The sequence below is a fragment of the Neltuma alba genome, unplaced genomic scaffold (genome assembly GCF_004799145.2).
Source record: "Neltuma alba isolate B1F8T4 unplaced genomic scaffold, ASM479914v2 tig00010403_pilon, whole genome shotgun sequence".
In the NCBI taxonomy this organism is placed as follows: domain Eukaryota; kingdom Viridiplantae; phylum Streptophyta; class Magnoliopsida; order Fabales; family Fabaceae; genus Neltuma; species Neltuma alba.
The window spans coordinates 32,542-54,984 of record NW_021635305.1 but is presented as its reverse complement, the minus strand read 5'-3'; the positions used below and the strand labels follow the sequence as shown (position 1 = coordinate 54,984).

The 22,443-nt window shown below is 33.7% G+C and overlaps 1 long non-coding RNA gene across 1 annotated transcript; it reads right to left on the bottom strand.

The window, feature by feature from the left end:
- Nucleotides 1-10,912: 10,912 nt before the first annotated feature.
- LOC114756421 (uncharacterized) lies at nucleotides 10,913-21,846 on the bottom strand. Its single transcript, XR_003741454.1, has 4 exons — nucleotides 21,750-21,846; nucleotides 15,328-15,333; nucleotides 12,505-12,509; nucleotides 10,913-10,923 (listed from the first exon to the last, which is right to left on the bottom strand). It is a non-coding gene; the product is annotated as an uncharacterized LOC114756421 (long non-coding RNA).
- Nucleotides 21,847-22,443: the final 597 nt, after the last annotated feature.

Below are 22,443 nucleotides of genomic sequence, written 5' to 3'. Positions count from 1 at the left end.
TTCTACTAAAATATTATTGCTTTGTTGTTGTAATAGCATATCTTCCATTTTTTGATTACTTATGTTTCTTTTCAGTGCATCGCTTCTAATCTTTGCCTTGGCTTTGCTTAACCCTTCAATAAAAATTGACACATTATTTTTCTAATCAGTATCATTGTCCTTCTCTCTTCTTTTTAACAGGAGCCTCAAGTTTCTCATTCCTTCAATGACATCAGCTAAGGTCTTTCTAGTACAAATCACAATAGCCTTAGACCCAATATTATTCATTATAGATTTTCCAACTTGACATTCAACATCCTTGCCCAATTTACCAGTAGATTGGCAGTCTTTAACAAGTTGATTAGTGCGCTTTATACCACTTGGCCCAACCTCATGATCATTAGCTCTAAAAAATTTCAATCCAAGCTCCCCAGCATCAATTCTAATCAAACTACGCTCCACCTTCTCATTAACTTCATTCGTATTGCTTGAATGAAAATAATTTTAACATAGTTTTTCTAATAATATTTTTAATTTTTAATTTTTTATTATATTTACGTAAATTGTGGAGAGTATATCATCCAATCAATTATGTAATACTATTTGGTTCAAAAATTTTCACATTACTATGATTTTTAATTTAAATATATTTTATTCATAAAATACAACTTCTTCCCATTTTGATAATTTATATGTAAATTTATAATTTTTTCATTTTTTTATTATTTAATAAAAGTCATACTTTTTTTTTGTCATTTTACAACTAAACTCGCTTTTTCAATAATAATCCAAATATCTTCTACTTTTATAGCCTTGCTTATTTGTAGAAATCAATCCAAATATAAATCATATTACCCAATCTAACTTTTTCTATCGTTAACCCAAACTGCCATTCTAGTATTGGTGTAAGGCCTGAGTTGTTAAACTAGTCTCTTTAAAAGTAGGGAATATGTGAATATAACTTCTCTCCTCTACTCGTGGACGACGCTCGCATGCCTATCCTCTCCAATACCCACTTGCGACCTGGTCACCTTATTCTTAAATGATTTTTGATCTACTTATCACTCCGAAATTTTTTTTAAGTAGCACCTACTCAGTATTGTAAAATAATTTTTGGTACAGTTTGCACCTAAAATATTTATCTCAATAGCAATCAATATCTTGAAATAATTTTTATTACATTTAGCACTTTAAAATATTTTTTCAAGAGCACCAACTTAGTATCATAAATAACATTTGGTATACTCAGCATTCTAAAACATTTTTTTTAGTAGAACCTAGTATCATAAAATAATTTTTGGTTCTAGTAGCACCTCATATCCTGAAGTGTATTCCTCAAGAACAACAAGTACTTTAAGTGCTATTCTAAAAATACTTTATGGTACTAGATACATTAAAAATTATTTCAGAATATTAGGTGTTAACGAAAAACTATTTTAGGGTGTTAAATATACTAAAAATTATTTTAGGATATTGGATACTACAAAAAAATATTTTAAGATGCAAAATATATCAAAAATTATTTTATAATACTGGCTGAGTGCTCCTTTAAAAAATATTTTGGAGTGATAAGTGTATCAAAAATAAAAATTATTTGAGAATACTCCTAAAACATGGGAAAATTAGAGGGAAGGACGTAGAAAAAAATATACCATCTCTAGTCCTAATTATAAGACATTGTTTAGAGTCTACAAATGAGGTTTTATAATTAGAACCGAAGGTAATATTTATTATAAAGGATATTAAAAATTGTAATTATTTTGGAAGACCAAAAATAAAATATAAATACACAAATACTAAATTGCTCCTGATTAAATCATGTATATTCCCTATTTGTTTTTTTTTCATACAATATATTCCTTCTGACCACACCTTAAATGTTTGACCGTTATCGTCCATATATTCTATGTAAGAACTTAACTTTTACTAAATAACTATCCAAATAAAAGAAAATGGAATCACATTTGATAGCCAAAAGTGTGAAAAATTTGACTTTGAAAAATCTTTTTCTCGAGTTACTATTCACAGTAACTCACAATTTAGCCAAATTTTAAAAATTCATAATTAATTTTATAAAAATTGAAATTTAGTGATTCCAAGTTTTATTGGAAGCTCTTTGGATTACCTTTTGAGGAAAAATAAGCACTGGTCAATTTGCCTTCAGATTCAGGCCCTGTTTAATTTCCAAAAGTTACTGTTCATTTGGTTATTTTCTATTTTTTTTTAGCATTTTTGCTTAACTTTGGGATGACATAACTTCTTGTATAAATATCCGTTTGAGACGTGCTACCACTCATTTTAAAGGAAAAAAATGAGATCTTTTAGACTGGAGAGTTTTGTGGATAAACTCTATCATTGGGCCAAAATCATGTTGGTCAAAGTTTGTCCCCTGAAAGGTTGACTTTTATTCCTTTTTGGTTTTACCTCTTCATACTTAAATTCTAACTCAACATACCATCATTCAACCACATGATTGGATAAAATAACATACTTTGGCATATAATTGGATCACAATATGGCATGTTATCATCTAAAAGAATTTTTTACAAACATCCACATAATCCAAGAAAAGATCAAAACCATATACATTTCATAACATCAATTAATTCGCCAAGCATTGATCACCTCCTTGCCCTTTTGCTTTGGATGTTGTAGCCCCTAGGGAATTGTTGGAATATGGACAGTAAGATTCATGAGAATCTTAGTAGCATAACATTACATTCAAAATGTCACACAAATAAGATATCACATGCTATATGTTTCTAGTTATCACATACTTTAACTTTGATGCATATGCCATGGAAAGGAACAACATACTTTCTCATTCAATGCCCTTAACATTGCATAAGCCAAGGCATTTCATGCATGGAGTTAAACATAACATCACATAACAATTTCATCCACATCATGGCAGAGCAAATAGCATACACATTGTAATAAACACGATGCAATGTAACATTAAAAATAAATGCTAGCTACCCCTTTTAATATTTATCCTCTGGCCTTCAATCACCTCCCCCTTGGCCAAACGCCCTTCCTTTTAATGCCAAACCTATTAGTAACACAATAGGGCACCACACATTATTAATCCATTCATCATAATAGTCCTTAATCCTTTTTTACTTGATTTTTGGGTTATTATTTTTAGCTTTGATTCTAATTCCCTTGACTTATTTCTACATAATTCTTCATGTAGAACCAAATATCAACTTACATTTATGAAATCCAATTCCTCCCTGTTGAACTTCATTCGACCAAATTATGGGGATTTAATTCCAAAATTTTTATTTTTAATTTTAATGCTTCCAAGCTTCTTTTCTTGGTGTTTGCCTACAACATTTCGTCATTTAAACATATTGAAAGCATCAAATTGAATTAAATCCAACTCTAACACCACTTTCTCATCTTGGACGAATTGATACTCAACTTTAAGGGGTTGGATTTTGTTTCCAAAACTCAATCATAACTAATCAATTTCCACATTTTTCAAATGTCTAATTTCAATCCCCTGGCTATTTTCTCCCATTTTTCAAAAATTTTGACGGTATTTTCCCATAGGAAAATGGCCATTCAAACCACATAGAAATGTCATAAAAATAACGCCGCATCAAAGCACAAGAGAGATAGATGCTTACCTTGACAATTCCTTAAGCATGTGTGCACTTTCTCTCACTAGAGATTTCCTTTTCTCTCTCTAAAATCAAGTGCAACAAGTAGGAGTAGAAATAGGCAAAGCCCCTATCAGAGGGCCTATAGCCTGGCCTAGTTAAGGCCTAGCTTGTTTATTAAAAAGGCTAGGCCAAGGCCTATTTAAAGGCCTCATTATGTAAATAGGTCAGGCTTATTTTATTAAAGCCTGGCCTGTAAGCCTTCAGGCCTGGCTTGTTTAGGCATAAAAAGTATAATTATATTTGCATGAGAGATATATATAATATTTATATTTTTTTATTCTTATTTTCTAATGTATAGATATAATTATAAGTAGTGAATTACAATAGTACCCTTGTCCATTTGAATTTTGATGAGTCCCTTCTACGAAAATTCAACCTAAACTAGAAACCTAGCTGTCAATCTATTAATTCATGCTCTGCTGCTCTGTTCAGTCTATCTTGCAAATACTTTATGCAATTTTCTCATCGAGTCATTGTCAGTCTATCACTAACTATTATTTGCTCTCTCTATAGTGATAGGTAACTCTCGTGCTTCAAGTAACTTTTATATTTTTCAGTAAGCATTACAAGTCTCTTTATCAATCTGCCAGAGCTTCGTTCTGCGTGTTTGAATATATAATATATGGTGATGAATAGAGGCAAACCCATTAGAGAAAGCAAAAGTTAGAAAGTGGTCCCCTACGATTTGGTTTGCTTTATTTGAAACTTGTTTGTTTTGTTGATTATTTTACTTGAATGATGACAAACCAAACAATTGAAAGTGGTCCCCTATGCCTCTTAGAGTTGCTTTTTCAAAGTTCTCTCATATTAGCACATGTTAGTTTGTTCTTCTATTTTGACTTATGTTATTTAGAAGTTATTTATGTTTTGATTATTTTATTTGATTGAAGAGTAGTAGAGTGCCTGTTGGAACTTTTTTCCCCATAAACAGAACACTTTTTCTTGGCATAGATAGTGGCAATAATAAAGCATCTTATTTGTTAGCAGAACACTTGAAATGGTACTAGTTTACAAACAATTATTTTTCATGCTTTTATAACTATTATAGCAAGCTTGGTAATAATAAGCCTCTTTAGATGAGAAATAAAGCATGAATATGATTTTTTTATTTTTTTTTGTTTTGATTATTTCTTTTATTTATTTGTTTATTTTATTGGAATATGGTATTTTTATTATTTTTATATAGGATAAGTTCTTGAAATGGATAGCGGCAATAATGCAATTGAATCCACTCCTCCTGAACCTCAAAGTGCCCAATCTGAACCACAAATTAGCAGACATGTTACATCTCTTTCAAGTAATGCAATAGAAAATAACAATATTACTTCTCAACAAGTAGCAACTACGGGTAGAGAAACATCTATTATCACTAAGAAGCAGCGAAAAACTTTAGAGGTATAGAAAGACTTTGAAGAAGTTCAACTTGCAGATGGAGTCAAGAAAGCAATGTGCTTGTACTATAAAGAAAAGCTAGCTACTGGTGGAAGGGGAGCTAGTACTAGTCATCTCAAGAGGCATTTAGAAAAATGCTTGCAACGGAAGCTGTTTGTCTCTCGGCAAAATAAGCAAACCACCATCATTTCGCTGATCAAGTGAATCAGGAATTAATCCTTTTATTATTCTTGGTAGTAAATACTCCAATGAAAAGATGAGAGAAATTTTTGCTACAGCTGTCATGGTGCATGAACGCCCTTTTAGTATGGCAGAAGATGAAGTTTTGATGTGGGCTTTTGAATATGCAAATCTAGAGTTTAGAAAAGTCAGTCGTAAGACAACACGAAATGATTGTCTCAGATTGTATGAGGCTGAAAAGGATACTTTGAAAAATATATTGAAGAATGTCAGTAGGGTTAGCATTACAATAGACATGTGGAAGTCAAGTCACTAAGTAGTTGAATACATGGTTGTTACTGGTCACTTTGTTGATGCTCTGTGGAATCTTCAAAAGAGAGTTTTGAGTTTTATCAAAGTCCCTGCTCTGAGACGAGGAGTGGATATAGCAAATGCAATTTTTAAATGTTTGAGACCAGGGTATTGAGAATAAAATATTCTCAGTTTCTGTTGATAATGCCAGTTATAATGATTCTTGCTTGAGAAATTTGAAGGAAAATTTGTCATTGAGCAATTAGTTAGTTTTGGATGGACAACTATTTCATGTTAGATGTTGTGCACATATTTTAAATTTGTTGGTGTAAGATGGCCTGAATACCATTAAAGTATCATTTATAAAGTTCGTGAAAGTGTCAAATTCATAAACGCTTCAGATGTAAGGCTTAAATCCTTTTGTGAAGTTATAGAGTTGAAGGGTTTGAAAGAAAGAAAACTCATTCTTGATTGTCCTACAAGGTGGAACTCTACATTCTTGATATTGACAATAGCAATGAAATTCAAGCATGCCTTTTCAGCCTACAATGAAAAAGTGCCACATTATACTTATGCACCGGATCCTGAGCATTATGAAAAGATTGAGAGGTTTGTCACTCGTTTGAAGTTTTCAATGATGCCACTCATGTCATTTCAGGTAGTGAATACCCTACTGCTAATTTTTATCTTGTTGAGGTTCATAGGGTGAAACAAGTGATTGATGAGGCAATAGATTCTCTGACTTGTTTATGAATGAGATGGCAATACCTATGAAAGAAAAATTTGATAAGTATTGGGGTGAATGCAATTTATTGATGGCTATTGCAAGTATTTTAGATCCAAGAATCAAATTTGATGCTATTGAGATAAGTTTCCCCCTAATATATAAACCAAAAAGTGAGGCTACACAAAATGTGGAAAAAGTAAAAAAGGCATTAGAAGAATTATATCTTGAGTATATGGAATTGTGTAGAGAAGAGTCATCTTCTACAACTGGTGAAGTGAATATTGATGGCACTGCCTTGACAAATACTACTGTACAACAAAAAGATAAAGGAATGCAACGAATGTTGAACATGATTCGTCAAAGGCATTCAGTTCCTGCTACAAAATCAGAGTTGGAAACTTATCTTGCTGATGATCCTTACATTCCTTCTTCTGATTCTTCATCATTTTGTGCCTTAGAGTGGTGGAAGAACAATAGTACAAAATTTAAAGTTTTATCTAGGATAGCATCTGATATATTATATGTCCCTATCTTAGCTGTAGCATCAGAGTCCACATTTAGTGTTGGGGGAAGAGTGATTGATGAATATTGTGCTAGATTGAATAAAGAATCTATTGAAATTCTTTTATGTGGAGGGGACTGGCTTTGTCACAAATATGGGTTGAAAAGGAAATTAAAGGTATGAATATAATGTTACATAATTTATTTTTATATTTATATCATGTTAGCTAGATTTTGTGTTGTACTAATTATTTAATTTAAATTAATTTGTTTATTATGCAGGAGCCATCTGAACAATAGGATATTATATTGAGACCTTGATGCTGATGTTATTTGTTTAATTTTCATTTCATGGTCATACTGTTATCTTATAATATTTTGATACATTGTGTTATTAGTATTGAATTCCAACGGGATGATTTTTTGTATTAAAAATTAGGTTTTATTTTAATTATGTGTAGGTTTTAAGCACAAGATGAGATCTTAATATTGATATTATTGTGTTATTCAATTTTCGTTTCATGCTCATGCTATTATTTTGTAATATTTTAATATATTGTATTATCTATGTTAAATTCTAATAGTATTATTTGTTTATAACAAAAACCATATTTTATTTTAATTATACATAGATTTTAAGTAGGCTTTAAGCCTATTTAAAATATACAATTTGTAAATATATAGGCTTCGAAGCCTCCCAAAAGCCTACGGACATGTTGGCTTTGGTAGGCTCAAAGCCTATTGGACTTTAAGGCCTACAACATGAGATTTTTCCAGAGGCCTACATTGTAAGTAGGTCTTTAAAAAGGTTTCAGGCTTAATCAAGCCTTTGAAAGGCTCAGGCTCGAGCCTTAAAAAAAAGCCCACATCCAGGCTCAGGTCCAAGCTCAGGCTTTATATTATCATTACAGGCTCAGGCCTATTTCACCAAAGCTTGGCCTGGCCTATTTCCCTGCCTAGCAACAAGGTCTCCCCTTGCTATCCTCTCTTGGCTAGAAATCAAGTGTGAGAGGGGGTATTTATAGGGTTTTCACTAACTTTTTGACCTTGAATTTTAACAAAATTACAAGGGGTAGGTGGCTAAATCTCCACCTCTATTTTTTGTTACTTCATACATGGGTAAATCTTATGCTTTAAGCATATGATTATGCCATATCTCCACATGATGCCATCATGATGATGTCACTTGCTTATGTCATACCAAGATTAATTAGCCTAGTCTTGGTTAACTTCCTTAATCACCATAATTAGCCACCTTCAAGAAACTTATTTTTATGGGAAAATGGTAAATAAAGACCCCAATATGTGAAATTGCGATTTGGGACCCTTAATTTGGAAAATGATAAATAAAGACCCAATCCCCTATTGCAAATATGAAATCTTGATGAAATGAGAACTCAAAATATTCAATCTGGAATGGTTGGTTGCAGTTAAGGAAATGTTGTGCTGTGACAAAAAGTCTGAAAAGGTACCTCAGTGACTATTCTGTAATAGTTTGTCGTGGCAAACTTTTGAGTTCGCTACGACAAACTCTCAGAATTTCATTGAAGTTCCTTTCTAGAATAGTTCGTCATGGCAAACTTTTGAGTTCGCTGCGGCCAACTATCAAAATCTTATTGAAGCTCCTTTCTGTAATAGTTCACCGCAGCAAACTTTTGAGTTTGCCGTGACCAACTCCTTCGTATCAGTAACGTCAGATTCAGATCCAGAACACAAAAATAGACCCTCTACTCATATGATCTGACCTAGATTGACCCCTTAAACCCTTAGAAACCTTATTTTCGACCAAATACTCCATTCTCTCACCTCTAACACCTCTATTCTCTCATCTTCTTGCCTTTCCACCTCCATCTTCTTCCCTATCCATTTCCTTCACCTTTCCTTCACTCCGTCTCATGCCCTTCCACTTCTAGTTGCCATTACTGATAAATTCACTTCGATTGGAGCTTTTCTTGAAGTTATATAGGGCTAAGGTTTATCAACTCCTGAAGAATGGTGGAGTGGCATGAGTTTCCAGACTTCAAAGGGGAGTTTAGTTTCAGTTTTCAATTTTTAGCTATGATTTATGGCTTTCTAAGTTTAGGAGTTGTAAATTCCTAGTTAGGAACTTGGGTTGTTACTGTAATCATTGGTTAATGATTTACATTTGTAGTTTGAATTAGTTAATATTGAATTCTATGCTTCAATATATGCAACCACATATATGCTTCCTTGTAACTCTCTTGATTCTCTCTTGTCTTGTATGGTCATGTTTTGATATTAAGTTGATTCTGGGTTGCAATGAACCAATTGCATGATCATTCTCAAATTACACATTAGGAGAGCTTAACAATGTTTTCATTGATTTAAACATTGGACTCAATAAGTCATTGAGGTTGTTATTCTAGAAAACCTAATGATTTTATGAAACTCCCAATATCTTAAGTAAACTATGACTGCCATTAAAACCATTTTCAAGAGGTTTCCTATCATCCATTTCTATTCCATCATCATCTTATCAAAAATAGCAAAAATATAGTAGCTTAATTTTATTTCAATTACATATAGTTTAGTTCCATTTCAATTTAATCTTAAAACCCAAAACCCCATTTCATTGCATTGCATGGCATTTAGTCTAGCTTAGGTCATCAATAAAGGCTTCCAAAAGTGAACACGACCCCGATTGCACTGCTATACTACATCTCTTGGATCCGGTTATAAATTTCTTGCATTTGACCCCAAGGTGTAACGACACGGTCAAATCAGGGACACTGGATGCTAATTGTGATCAATTCCTCCAAGGCAAAAATTTGGTATTTTGATTCTCTTAATAGGGATCCAGCCAATCGACTATTTATGCAATCACTATTTAACAGGCATCTTGAATATGCTTTATCACATTGAATTTAATTTCTTTTTTCTATCTAATTTTTAATAATCATTAACATTTAATTTTATTGTATTCTCATAGCTCTGTGGCTGTTCTGCACGGATCAAGGCTTAGCATGTCCTCCAGTCATTACCATTAACTGTTCAACTAAATATAGTTTATCATTATATTATTATTAATATATTTTTCTTCCCCTTTCTTTGCAGTGCCCACTGCAACCAAACAAGAGCTTGGATTGTCGATATTTTGTTATGAAGTTCATAAAAGAGATACTTATGCACAATGCTAACATAATCCTTACTAAGGTAACATATATTTATTCAAAGTTCAATTTCTACTTACGTTAATTATTCATTTATACCTAACATCATCAATTTCTTTGTTTTTTGGCATATAGTACTTTACGCGATATCATCCAATCAAATGGAAGAAATTCTGGAAGAATTGGCAATGGAATTGTACTATCAGTGGGTACAGAATAGATAGATGAGAAGATTGGTACTTGGACAATTTTGTTATGGTTTTTGTAAATAGCAAATTTTGGTTTTGATTTAGTACCTAACAAATTTTGTTTTGCTTTCTCTTGTCCAAGTTTCCGTTTGTATAGTAATACAGCTTTTGGTTTCCTCAAATATAATGTCAATTTCTATTTCTAATTTGCTCACTGGATTGATATATATATTTTTGCTTTGTTGCTGTCTTTTGTATTCAAAACGCAGGGGCTGCTAAGAAGAAGTCACCTCATTTTTTTTTTAGAAAAAAGGTCCATAATACTTGATGGTGATAGATAATAATCGTCTAGTATATTTTAAACATACATGATGGTTATTGGTAAAAAATGTCAAGCATGATGAAAATATACTTGATGGTTTTTATTAATAACCATCAAGTATTTTAAGAATACTTGACGCTTATAGAAATAACCATCGAGTATATTTAATACATACTTGACGATGATTATTAAACCATCAAGTATTTGGAATAAGTATTTGTGAAAATATTTGACAGTTATTGACCACCAAATATTAGAGAAGCAAATATTTGATGCCTCTATATTTGATGGTTATAAACCATTAAGTACGGCCAAAAATAGCCATCAAGTATTTTTATTTTCCTAGTAGTATTTCTTGAATATATGTGGATATTTGTAAATAATCTTTTTGGATGACCTATGCTATATTTTGATGCAAACACATGCTAAAGTATGCTATTATATCTAATTATATGACTGAATGAATGATATGTCAAGTTAGAGCTTAAGTATGAAGAGGCAGAGCAATTAGGGGGAAAAAGGTCAATGTTTTGGGGTCAAACTTTGACCAATGTGACTATGACCAATGGAGCGAGTTAGGTCATGAAATTTGACATGCCAATAGATCTCATTTTTCTCTTTAAAATGAGTGGTAGTAGCATGCCTAAAATGGATATTTGTACAAGAAGTTATGCCTATCCAAAGTTAGGTAAAAATACTAGAAATTAGCAAAATGACCAAATGGACAATATTTTTTTGAAAATGAAACTGGGCTTGAATTTGAAAACAATTTACCTAGAACCTATTTTTTTTCAAAGGTAATCCAAAGAGTTTCCAATAGAACTTGGAAACATTCAATTTTTTTCTAAAATTACTTTTGATTTTTCAAAGTTTGGCTAAATTATGGGTTGCCATGAATAGTAATTTAAGAACAAAATTTTCAAGGTTAAATTTTTCAAACTTTGGGCCATTAAATGTAATTCCATTTACTTTTAATTAGCTAGTTATTTGGTATAAATTACAGATGTTACATTTGTTGAACTGTATCATTAGTTTTTGGAAGCTTGATTGATGGGGCTACGTACTTATAAGCAACCACAACCCCCTTATCTATCTTGTTATGATCCCGATGCCCATTGTGAATATCATACGGGTGCCTTGGGACACTCAATAGAGGATTGCCCATATTCAAAAGGAATGTGTTAGACTTGGTTAACTCTAATCATATCTAACTAAAGAAAAATGATAGTTCCACTATCAATGCCAATCCTTTGCCTAACAATGAGAAACAAGTGAATGTCACAGAGTGGATTGAATGCCCTAAAAGTCCCACAACTGACTTTGATGGCACATGTGTCATACCTCCTTTTTTACCATATTCTATAACAGTTGGAACCCTTTGGATCATTGTATAGGCCTTAGGCAGGAGAAAATCCCCAAAAATTTGAAACTTTTTCAAATTTCAGTCCAGGTCATGACTGAGTACTTCTAGGTCACGACTTAAAGTCACAGTGGCTATTTTTGCTTCCAGGTCACAACCTCAACTTCCCAGGTTGTGACCCCAGGTCACAAAAAGCCTCCCAGCACTGTTCACTGTTCACAGAAATTTTTGCCAATTTTGAAAATTTATAAGTAAATGTTGAAAAATCAAAATGAGGTGGTTCTAATTTTTATTTAAAGCTTGTCATGTCTAATGTAAGGGAAAAATATGATTGGCATCAGATCATCACGAAACAGAGTCAGAAGATTCACCAAGTTGCACTGTTTATATGGTCAATTTTCAATTTTTCAGTATTTTAGCCCAATTTTGGAAGGGCATATTTCTTAGCACAAAACTCTAAATTTTGTGATCTATGACTTGTTTTAACGCTAAGGACGAGATCTATATGTTTGCCAAATTTTAAGTCTAAATTCGTCCATTTACTCATTATTTTATGTGACATAAGATTATTACTGGTTAGGGTAATTTTTATCCCTTAATTCATGGTTTCTTGGATTTCTTTCTCTTTTCCATGTACTATACCATTCAAGTATTGTATAATCAATATTCTCAGCATTAGGGCACATCATATATACATGGGGCACAAATCAACAATATCCAACATCCATTACAACCTTATATTAAAATTCATCAAAATATTACATAAACTTCATATAACATCATGGAATTCACATAACTTCCTTAGCCTAACACTAGCTCCTTGGCCTTGTCCATGCTTGATCCGCTTCCTAATTAGTACATGATTTAACATAGGAAGGAATGAGATTTCATAGGAATCTCACTAGCAATGAACTATAATTGTCATGCAAATCAAGCAATGCATAATGTGACATGTTATAGAACTTTAAGACATCCTCAATTTACATAAAATCATATTATGCATCATACCCAAAGAGGAACATCAATACTTTCACATTGACATATTTCTATGCATTTGGCCAAAGCACAATCAAATGTCATAAAATCAACCATCACCACAGCATAAGTTCCTCAATCTAAGCAATCAACATAATCATATTAAACAAGCAAAATAAACAATCAAATTATAATTCAATGCTACCTTTGATGATTAATACAACTCGGTTTCTTCAAAGATTAAAGTTCCCTTTGATTTTCTCCATAATACCTATCAATCCAAGCATAATTACAAGCTGTATTAACAATTATTCAAACTTAAACACCAATGCTCTACTTAAATCCCCCTTTTCTTTTCTTTTTTTAACATAATTATTCAAACTTAAACACCTCTTGGCTCATTCTTACACAATTTTTCATGTAGATTTCAAATATCCAATCAGATTTATGAAAATCAAACTCCTTCTATTTCAAATTGTCTTGGCCAGATAGGGACATATATGTTTCAAAAATTTTATTTTTGATTCCAATGATTTTAAACTCTTCCTTTTAGTATTTCCCTACACAAAATACATTTTAAACTCATTGGAATTATCAAATCAGGGTAAAACAAGCTCCTACACCAACATTTCATTCTGGTTGGATTGAACCCTAAGAAAATCTTAACTTGGTTTTCTTCTAAAAATCAATCCAAACACCACTTAAACATACTTATTCCACATCATATTTAAGGTTTCTATCCTTTCCTAATAACCAAACATTCATACCAAAATCCAATAACATTTCCCCTCGAATTTCCATTCAAAAATCTAACCAAAACAAGTTTTAATCTTAACCATGATGAGGTTTAGACATACCTTGAGGAATCCTTGACCATAGCTTGCTAATTCCTTGTTCTAAATCACTCACAAATTTCAGTTTCCAGCTCAAGATAATAGTTGAACAGAACCTCCCCAAGTTTTACCAATTTCTGCCTTTTTTTTTTGGGTATTTTGGGGGGTATTTATAGATATGCCTCCCCCTCATTTGGATGTGCAAGGTGCCACCTAAGAGGGGCACTTGGTTGCCATCAAGTGTGGAATAAGTTCAGGTCAAGCCAAGTGTCCAATCCCTAGAATATTCCAAGATATTCATGTACAAAATTAGATTAAATCCCAATATAATGAAGGGTCTAGATCTTACATGAAATTGGGCCTTCTCCCGGCCCAATGTGGGACCCACTTATGGTTTAGGATGGCCCAAAAAGATGACCCACAAAACAAATCACAATCCCAAACTATTTTGAAACTTTATCAGTTACTATTTACTTGCAACATTTCATAATTTTTCTAGGCCTCCAAAAATTTATTTCTCTCCATGAAAAATCCTCTTTTAATATAAGGATATGATCTAAAAATTTTTAGAATTTTTTCCACCCCTAACTATTTATTTTGAATTCTTCCCAATTAGGCTTCTATTGGTAAAACTATGGGGAAATAAATTCCCAAAATTAATTCATGTGCTTCCAAGGCCTAAAACCAATTTTATAAATTTAAATAAATATTTAGATAATTAACTCATTTTTTTTCAAAATTATTGAGGCCTCTAACTATTTAAAATAATTATTTTCCTCTGTTTTCCCACTATTTTTCCAAAAAACCTTCGTGTTCGGAAAATTTCGTAAGAATTTATTTTCATATCAATTTCACCTTTAGGGCCTCCATCGAGGTTCCAAACCTCTAATTCATATTTTTACTATTTTTCAGGAATTGTTTATAATTTTTCTCAAATTTTTCTGTTTTGCCCTTTCTAGACTAATAATTCTGAAAATGCCAACCTGGCCCTATTGGGGTTTCACATCAAAAGTTGTTTCATCTCTCCATCTACTTTTTATATTAACCCTCATCCTAACTTTAACTCTCTATGTCCAGATAAAATATTTTTGGGATGTGACAACATATGCTTGTTTCAAAGCAGCAAGCTACATATCTCATAAGGATGAAGAAATAGCCATGGTGAATAGGAAGCCTGTTGAGTTCATTGTCAAGGAACCGCTTCTGAAAGAAAATTCTAATGTTGTCTCTTGCACTATTACAACACCACGGTAACAGCCTACTATGACCATCAATGTGCCAGCTCCATTCCCATATCGTAGTAATCATGCTGTTCCATAAAGATATAATAGCACTATAGAAAAACCTTTAGGATAAGCAATGGACACTGAGATTAATAAGGAGTTAGTGACTTATCCAACAGGGGTCACACGAAGTGGAAGAGCTTACCTTCCAGTACATACTAGGAAAAAGAAGCATGTTGACATTGAAACCCCATTGGACTCTGACTCGAAGAAAAGCGATAAATAATTTTTTATAGATAATGAAATAGAGTGACTATAGCATCATAGATCAGTAACAAAAGACCCCAGCAAAGATCTCAGTGCTTTCCTTAATTCTAAGCTTTGAATCGCACCGTCGAGCACTACAAAAATCATTAGAAGAATCATATGTGCAGTCTAATGTAACCCCAAAAAAGGCGGCGAGCATCAAGAATATTATGAAAGCAATATCTACTCTCTCATTTACGAAGGAAGAAGTTGCTCGATCTACTACTAATCAATACAAAGCTTTAGACATTACTCTAAAGTATAGAGGGCTCATTGTGGCCAAGGTATTAATAGATAGAGGGTCTGTATTAAATGTATTGCCATTGTGTACATTTGAGTATCTCACAATAAAAGCTTCAAAGATCGAAGGGAGAAACATGGTGGTCAGAGGATTCGATGGTACTCGAAGAGATGTGCTAGGAGTGGTTTGATTGCCTTTACAAATCGGACCAACCGAGTTCATAGCAAACTTTCAGCTCATGGACATTAACCATCATACTCAATGTTGCTGGGGTGACCATGGAAAGGTTGTAATAGTTAAGGGGGATACTGAGTAAGCTAACTTCTCTTCCCTATATTGATGCTGCTGAACATGATAATAGGACAATATTCTCAAGCTTTGAAGTTGAAAGGTTCAAGGATAGCAGAAATGTCAATTCCATAATTACCAAGATGATGGAAAAGAATGGGTTTAAGTTTGGTGGAGGATTAGGTGCACACCTTCAAGGCATCGTATCCCTAATAAATTTACCTAAAAATCACAAATGTTGAGGGTTAGGTTATGAGCCCTTCTTACAAAGGCAATTGAAAGAGCAAGCAAGTTTGAAGGTTGAGGCATGCTATAAGATTCCCCACTTAAAGACAACATTCCCAAAGCCTACAGAAGTCTTGAACAAGCCAACCATTACAATGGTTCCCTCAATTAGTCAAAGATATATGGATCTCAGCTGATGATTTTGGAAAGGCCCTAGAAATTTAGGAGTTTGAGGACAACTTTGACTTTATTACCTTAAAGTAACTTATTTAAATGAAAGTCGTCAAAAGTTCTTATATGAAGTATGAATAAAAAACATTATGCGAATAAAATTCATATTTTTCTTTGTCTGCTTCTCATTTCTTCTTTTTATTCATTTGTCGTTCTTTCTTTTCACCCTCCAGGAAATTGATTTCTTCAGAACACTTGTCCAACACAGGGATTTCTGAGTCCTTCAATGATAATTTGCCTGTCGCTATTGATATGCATGATTTCAAGAGTGATGATGAAGAGTTAATCCAAATATACACAAAACTCCTTAAATCTGATGAAAGACGATTGTGTCCATATGAAATTTAATTATAATAGTAAACATGGGCACCGATGATGAAAAGAAAGAATTGAAGTTAGTGAATAACCTAGAGAGGAAACAGATAATAGAGCTCTTTAAAGAATACATAGATGTATTTGCACAGTCTTACTAGGATATACTAGGTCTTGATTTGAATATCGCCTCTCAAAAGATCCCCTTATTCCCCAATATCAGGCTTAGAAAGCAAAAGTTAAGAAGGTTGGCTTCTAACATGTCATTAGTGGTTTGGGACAGAATGATGAAATAGTTAGAGGCAAGATTTATAGAAGTAGCCAAGTATCCACAATGGATAGCCAATATTGTTCTAGTTCCAAAAAAAGATGGTAGGGTTTGAATGTGTGTTGACTACAGAGACCTAAATAAAGCCAGCCCAAAAAATGATTTTTTATTACCCCACATTGATGTCCTAGTTGACAATACAACTTGTAGTTATAGGTACTCATTCATGGATGGGTACTCAGGGTATAAGCAAATCTATATGGACGAAGAAGACAAGAAAAGACCACCTTTATGACATGGTGGGGGATTTATTGCTACCGCATGATGCCCTTCAGGTTAAAAAATGCGAGGGTAACCTACCAACATGCCATAGTAGCACTTTTTTATGATATGATGCATAACGAGCTCAAAGTATATGTGGATGACATGGTAGCCAAGTCTGCAGAAGGCGAAAGTCATGTTGCATTACTTAGTAAGTTGTTTAAGAGGCTGTGCAAATACAAACTTCAATTGAATCCTAACAAATGTGTCTTTGGGGCTTTATCTGGGAAGCTATTAGGATTCATTGTAAGTCAAAGAGGGATTACAATAGATCCTGAAAAAATAAAAGCAACTCAAGAAATGCCACCCTCCAAACAGAGAAAGAAGTTCAAAGGCAGCTAAATTACATTGCATGGTTCATTGTCAATTTGACTTCAACTTATGAACTAATATTCAAACTATTGAAAAAGAACTCCACAAAAAGGTGAGACAATAACTACCAGCAAGCATTTGACAAGATCAAGGATCATCTTTTGAATCTAACAATTCTAGTTCCTCCCTTGTTAGGACAACCATTAGTTATTTATTTAACAATACGTCCTCACCCATGGATGTCATGTTAGGGCAGTATGACGAATCAAGGCACAAAGAACAAGCGATCTACTACTTGAGTAAGAAGTTCAATGATTGTTAATCTCGTTATCAAGCAATTGAGCAAACTTGTTATGGCCTAGTATGGGCTACAAAAAGGTTGAGGTAATATATGCTCTACTATATTAGTTGGCTAATATCTAGAATGGACCCACTCAAAACCCACACATTGCTGGTGGGTTTTCTAAGTAGCAAGTAATATTGTCTGAGTATGATAAAGTACATTTCTCAAAAATCCATTAAAAGTAGTACAATAGCCGATCACTTGGCAGAGAACCCTATAGGTGGATACTAGCCTCTAGACTTTCAATTCCCAGATGAAGACATATGTGCCATAAGAGGGGATCAAGATGAAACAAATGAGTTGAAGGCATGGGAATATACTTCGATGGTACTACTAAATGCACGAGAATAATGTCGAGATAGTAATTATCTTTCCTTGCACAAAACAATTTCCTGTTGCCATTAAGCTAGAATTTAATTGCACTAATAACATGGATGAAGACAAGGCTTGCACCAAGGCCTTCAAGCTACCATTGACATGGATATTAAGAGCCTAGAAGTTTTTGGTAACTCAGCTCTTATAATTTATCAAGTAACCAGGGAATGGCAAACTAAAGACCAAGATTAACCCCCTATCAAGGGTATTTGATAGAGTTGATCAAACAGTTTGAAACAATTAGCTTCCATTATATGATTAGAGACAAACATCGCTTCATTGACGCTTTAGCTACTTTGGTTGCCATGATTAAGCTTAATTATGGGGTCCATGTCCAACTAATTCATATTGAAACTAGGACGTCGCCAACCTTCTACTTGAATATTGAAGAGGGGCATAATGAGCTACCATGGTATCATGATATCAGGGTATACATGAAAAACCATACTTATCCACCGAACGCTACATAAAACCAAAAGAAAGCCATCCGACGAGTGGCCATGGGTTTTTTAATTAGTAATGATATCCTGTAAAAAAGAAGCTTTGATGGAACATTGTTGTATTGTGTGGATCTTAAAAGAAGCACATAGGATTATGATAGAAATATATGACGACATATATGGTCTGCACACAAATAATCACACGATGATCAAGTAAATTTAAAGATGCAGCTACTATTGGATCATAATAGAGAAAGATTATATCAATTATGTTAGGAGGTGCCATAAGTGCCAAATCTACTCTAGTAAGACTAATGCTCCCTCAACTTCGATACATTGTCACGTGTCTCCTTGCCCATTCTCCATGTGGGACATTGATGTTATTGGCCTGATCAACCCAAAGGCCTTAAATGGTTACCGCTTTATCCTTGTTGCTAGCGGCTATTTCACTAAATGGGTGGAAGCTAGTTCTTTTGCTAGTATTACACAGAAGACCTTTCTTAAATTCTTGAAGGTCAATGTCATCTAGAGATATGGGTTGCTAAAAAGAATCATCACTGGTAATGCACCAAACCTTAATGAGACAACAGTCAAAGAGTTATGTGATCAATTTAAAATCAAACATAATAACTCGATACCTTATAGGTTGTAAATGAATGGTGCAGTTGAGGCAGCAAATAAGAACATCAAAAAGAGCATTGGAAAGATGACCGTGACTTATAGAGATTGGCATGAGATGCTTCTATATGCCTTATACGGGTATCATACCACTATGTATACGTCAACTGGGGCAACTCCTTATTCCCCGACATATGGCATGGAGGCCGTAACTCCAATTGAATTGGAAATTCCATCTTTAAGAATATTGGTCGAGTCCGACTTAGATGAAGTGAATGGATACATTCTCGACTTGAGCAATTGAACATGATTGAGGAGAAGAGGCTCTCCGCGATGTGTCATGAGTCGAGAGTAGTAAGGGCCTGTAATAGAAAGCTACGACCTAGGGAATTTAAAGTAGGATACTTGGTCCTCAAGAAGATCTTGCCAAATCAGGAAGATGATCGAGGTAAATGGGCCTTAAGCTGTGAAGGACCATATATTGTTAAGCATGCTCTCTCTGGAGGCACATTAATCTTGATAGACATGAAGGTCAAGAATTATCAAGGCCTATCAATACAGATGCTGTAAAGAAATATTATGTTTGAAAAAAAAAGAAAGGAAAAGCTCGCTAAGTTAAAAACTTGAAAGGGCAGCTTAGGCAAAAGTTAGAGCCGTAGAAACAATAAGAAAAGGAAAAAAAAGAGCTCACTAAGTTGAAAACCCAAAAAGGCGATTTGGGAAAAAGTTAGAACAAAAACAAAAAAAAAGAAAGGAAAAGCTCGCTAAGTTGAAAATCTGAAAGGGCAGCTTAAGCAAAAGTTAGAGAAAAAGAAGAAGAAGAAGAAAAGCTTACTAAGTTGAAAACCTGAAAAGGGTGGCTTATGGAAAAATTAGAGCAAAAAGAAAAAAACCAAGACATGGAGATGAGGAACGAACCAAAGTCGTATGCAAATGATAGGGGGAACTATCAACTCTACAAACTTGGCACGTCCATCATATAGGCATCTTGATTGTGTTTTACTTGAGTTGGCTTCGTTATCACTCAATAAAAAATGCATATGTCTAGAAACAAAACAAGACACCCAAAGGGTCTACGCAGAACCAAAAGTGAAGGACACCCAAAGGGACTATTTCTTTCAAATAGGTCCTCATCCTTCTTGATTCTTTGTACTGTTTCTTCTTAATCGCATGTACCCTTGTTTCATACTTTGTATAAGAGCCAGTTTTTGATGGAAAAGCAAGTCTTGTCTAGATAAATATTCATAGTAATAATAAATGGTGTCCTTTACTCCTAAATAACTTGTGTGACTTTAGAATCATTAGTGGAAGTCCCAAATAGAGTTCCACTTTGGGGTTAGCAAATCGAAGAGAACAAGACTTATGCTAGAGGGCTCAAACTATGGCATTCATGTGAAGCTTAATATGCAATTATGAATATGCTACAGTATTGTGTGAGTGTGGGGGGTTATTGGTTAGGAGTACGACAAAGCATAGGTATCATCATAGTTTCTTTTTCTCTCTCTCTTTCTCTCTCATCTCTCTTTTGTAATCATCATCACCATCTTATCATTAAAGCATTGTTAGCATCATCACCTCATAAATCATTTACTGTATTTTTTGCATCAACACATCATTATCATACTAGCCATCATCATCTTTGTCAAAAACCTATGCGACATTTCATCATAAGTATTATTTTCATCTGCACACTTACTCAATAATGCACCACATTACAAGAGATATCACAAGTTCAGTAACACCTCTTTTTAAAGTACTGGAATGGCAAGCACTCTCAAAGCCCAGTAACAGCTGACATCTCTTTTTAAAGCTTGATAACGGCAGGCACTATCAAAACCCAATAATGGTTGACATCTCTTCTTAAAGCCCCGTAATGGCAGGCACCCTTAAAGTACAATAGCGGCTGACGCCTCTTCAAAGCCCAGTAACGGCTGGCACTTTTCAAAACACTCTAAAGCCTTGTAGCGGTAGACACTTTTAAAGCCATATAACAACAGACACCATTAAAGCCCACTAAGGGCTGACATTTCTTTTCAAAGCCCTATAACGGTAGGCACTATCAAAGACCAGTAACAACTGGCATATCTTTTTAAAGCCCTATAATGGTAGGCATTCTTAAAGCCTAGTAATGGCTGGCACTTGTCAGAGCCTAGTAGCAGCTGGTACCTCTCTAAAGCCTTGTAGCGGTAGGCACTTTCAAAATGCGGTAATGACTAGCACTTTTTAAAGCCTAGTAGTGGCTGGTACATCTCTAAAGCCCTGTAGCGGCAAGTATTCTTAAAACCTAGTAGCGGTTGGCACTTCTTTAAAGCCCAGTACCGGCTGGCACCTCTTAAAACACAAACCGACAGGCACCCTCTCTAAAACTCTGTAACAGCAGGCATCTGCTAAAGTCCTATGCAAATAGGCACTGCAAAATGTGTGAACGTTTAGTTCTACTGGCTTGTTTTCTTCACCTTCTCTCTTATGAACCAAGTAAGGAGGGGCGTGGACAGTGTATTTTGTCTAGACCTTCTTTAGCCTCTGGGACAACTTGGTTTTATCTTCTTGTGTTGCATGTTTGCCTAGACAAAATACGTGTTTTTATCTTTATTTGCTTCATAGGCTAGAGACTCGCTTCTCCCACCTACAAACAAGTAAAAGAGGGCAATTTTGAACACCTAATTTTGTCAGGCCCCACAAGAAATATTAAATACAAATAAAACAAATAAAAAAAATAAATGAATAATAAAAGATTAATATCCTCCTTGATTTTTTCTTAGAAGCTAAGTTTGAGAAATCCACCATGTGGCAAATCAAAAAAGAAAAATTAAATAAGAATATCTCTCTTATAATAAATGACAATAAAATAAAAGATAAGAATTACAAGCTAATTGACCTCCAAATTAGAAAATACGGGATAGACTCTTTAAAAAAAAAAAAGAAAACAAGAAAATTCAAAAATTAAAATCAAAATTCTTCACTTAAAATGATTAACTCCTCAATTTAGAAATATCTCTTGGGATCATAATTGAGAAAATTTAAAAAAAAAAAAATAAAATAAAAAATCACAATTTGATGACAATTTGGTGCTTAAATAAAAAGTTATATTATAAGTCATAATCGAGGGAAATTAAAAAGAAAATTAAAGAAAAATTATGAAACCCTAGGTAGAGCCTATAAATAGAAGAGTAAGGGTTGGAAGAAGACTCAAAATTTTTCGGTGAAAAAGGAGACAAGCTAATTGATAAGTAAAGCATCGGGTGTGTACTTACATTCTTATCTACTATGTGTAACTTGAATTCAATAAAGTGTTTTTGGGTATTCTTTCCCTTTATTTTCTGAAGCGCTTCCTTTTTTTTTTTTTTAAATCTATACCATGTGAGGTTTTTAGAACTTTCGTAGGTATAT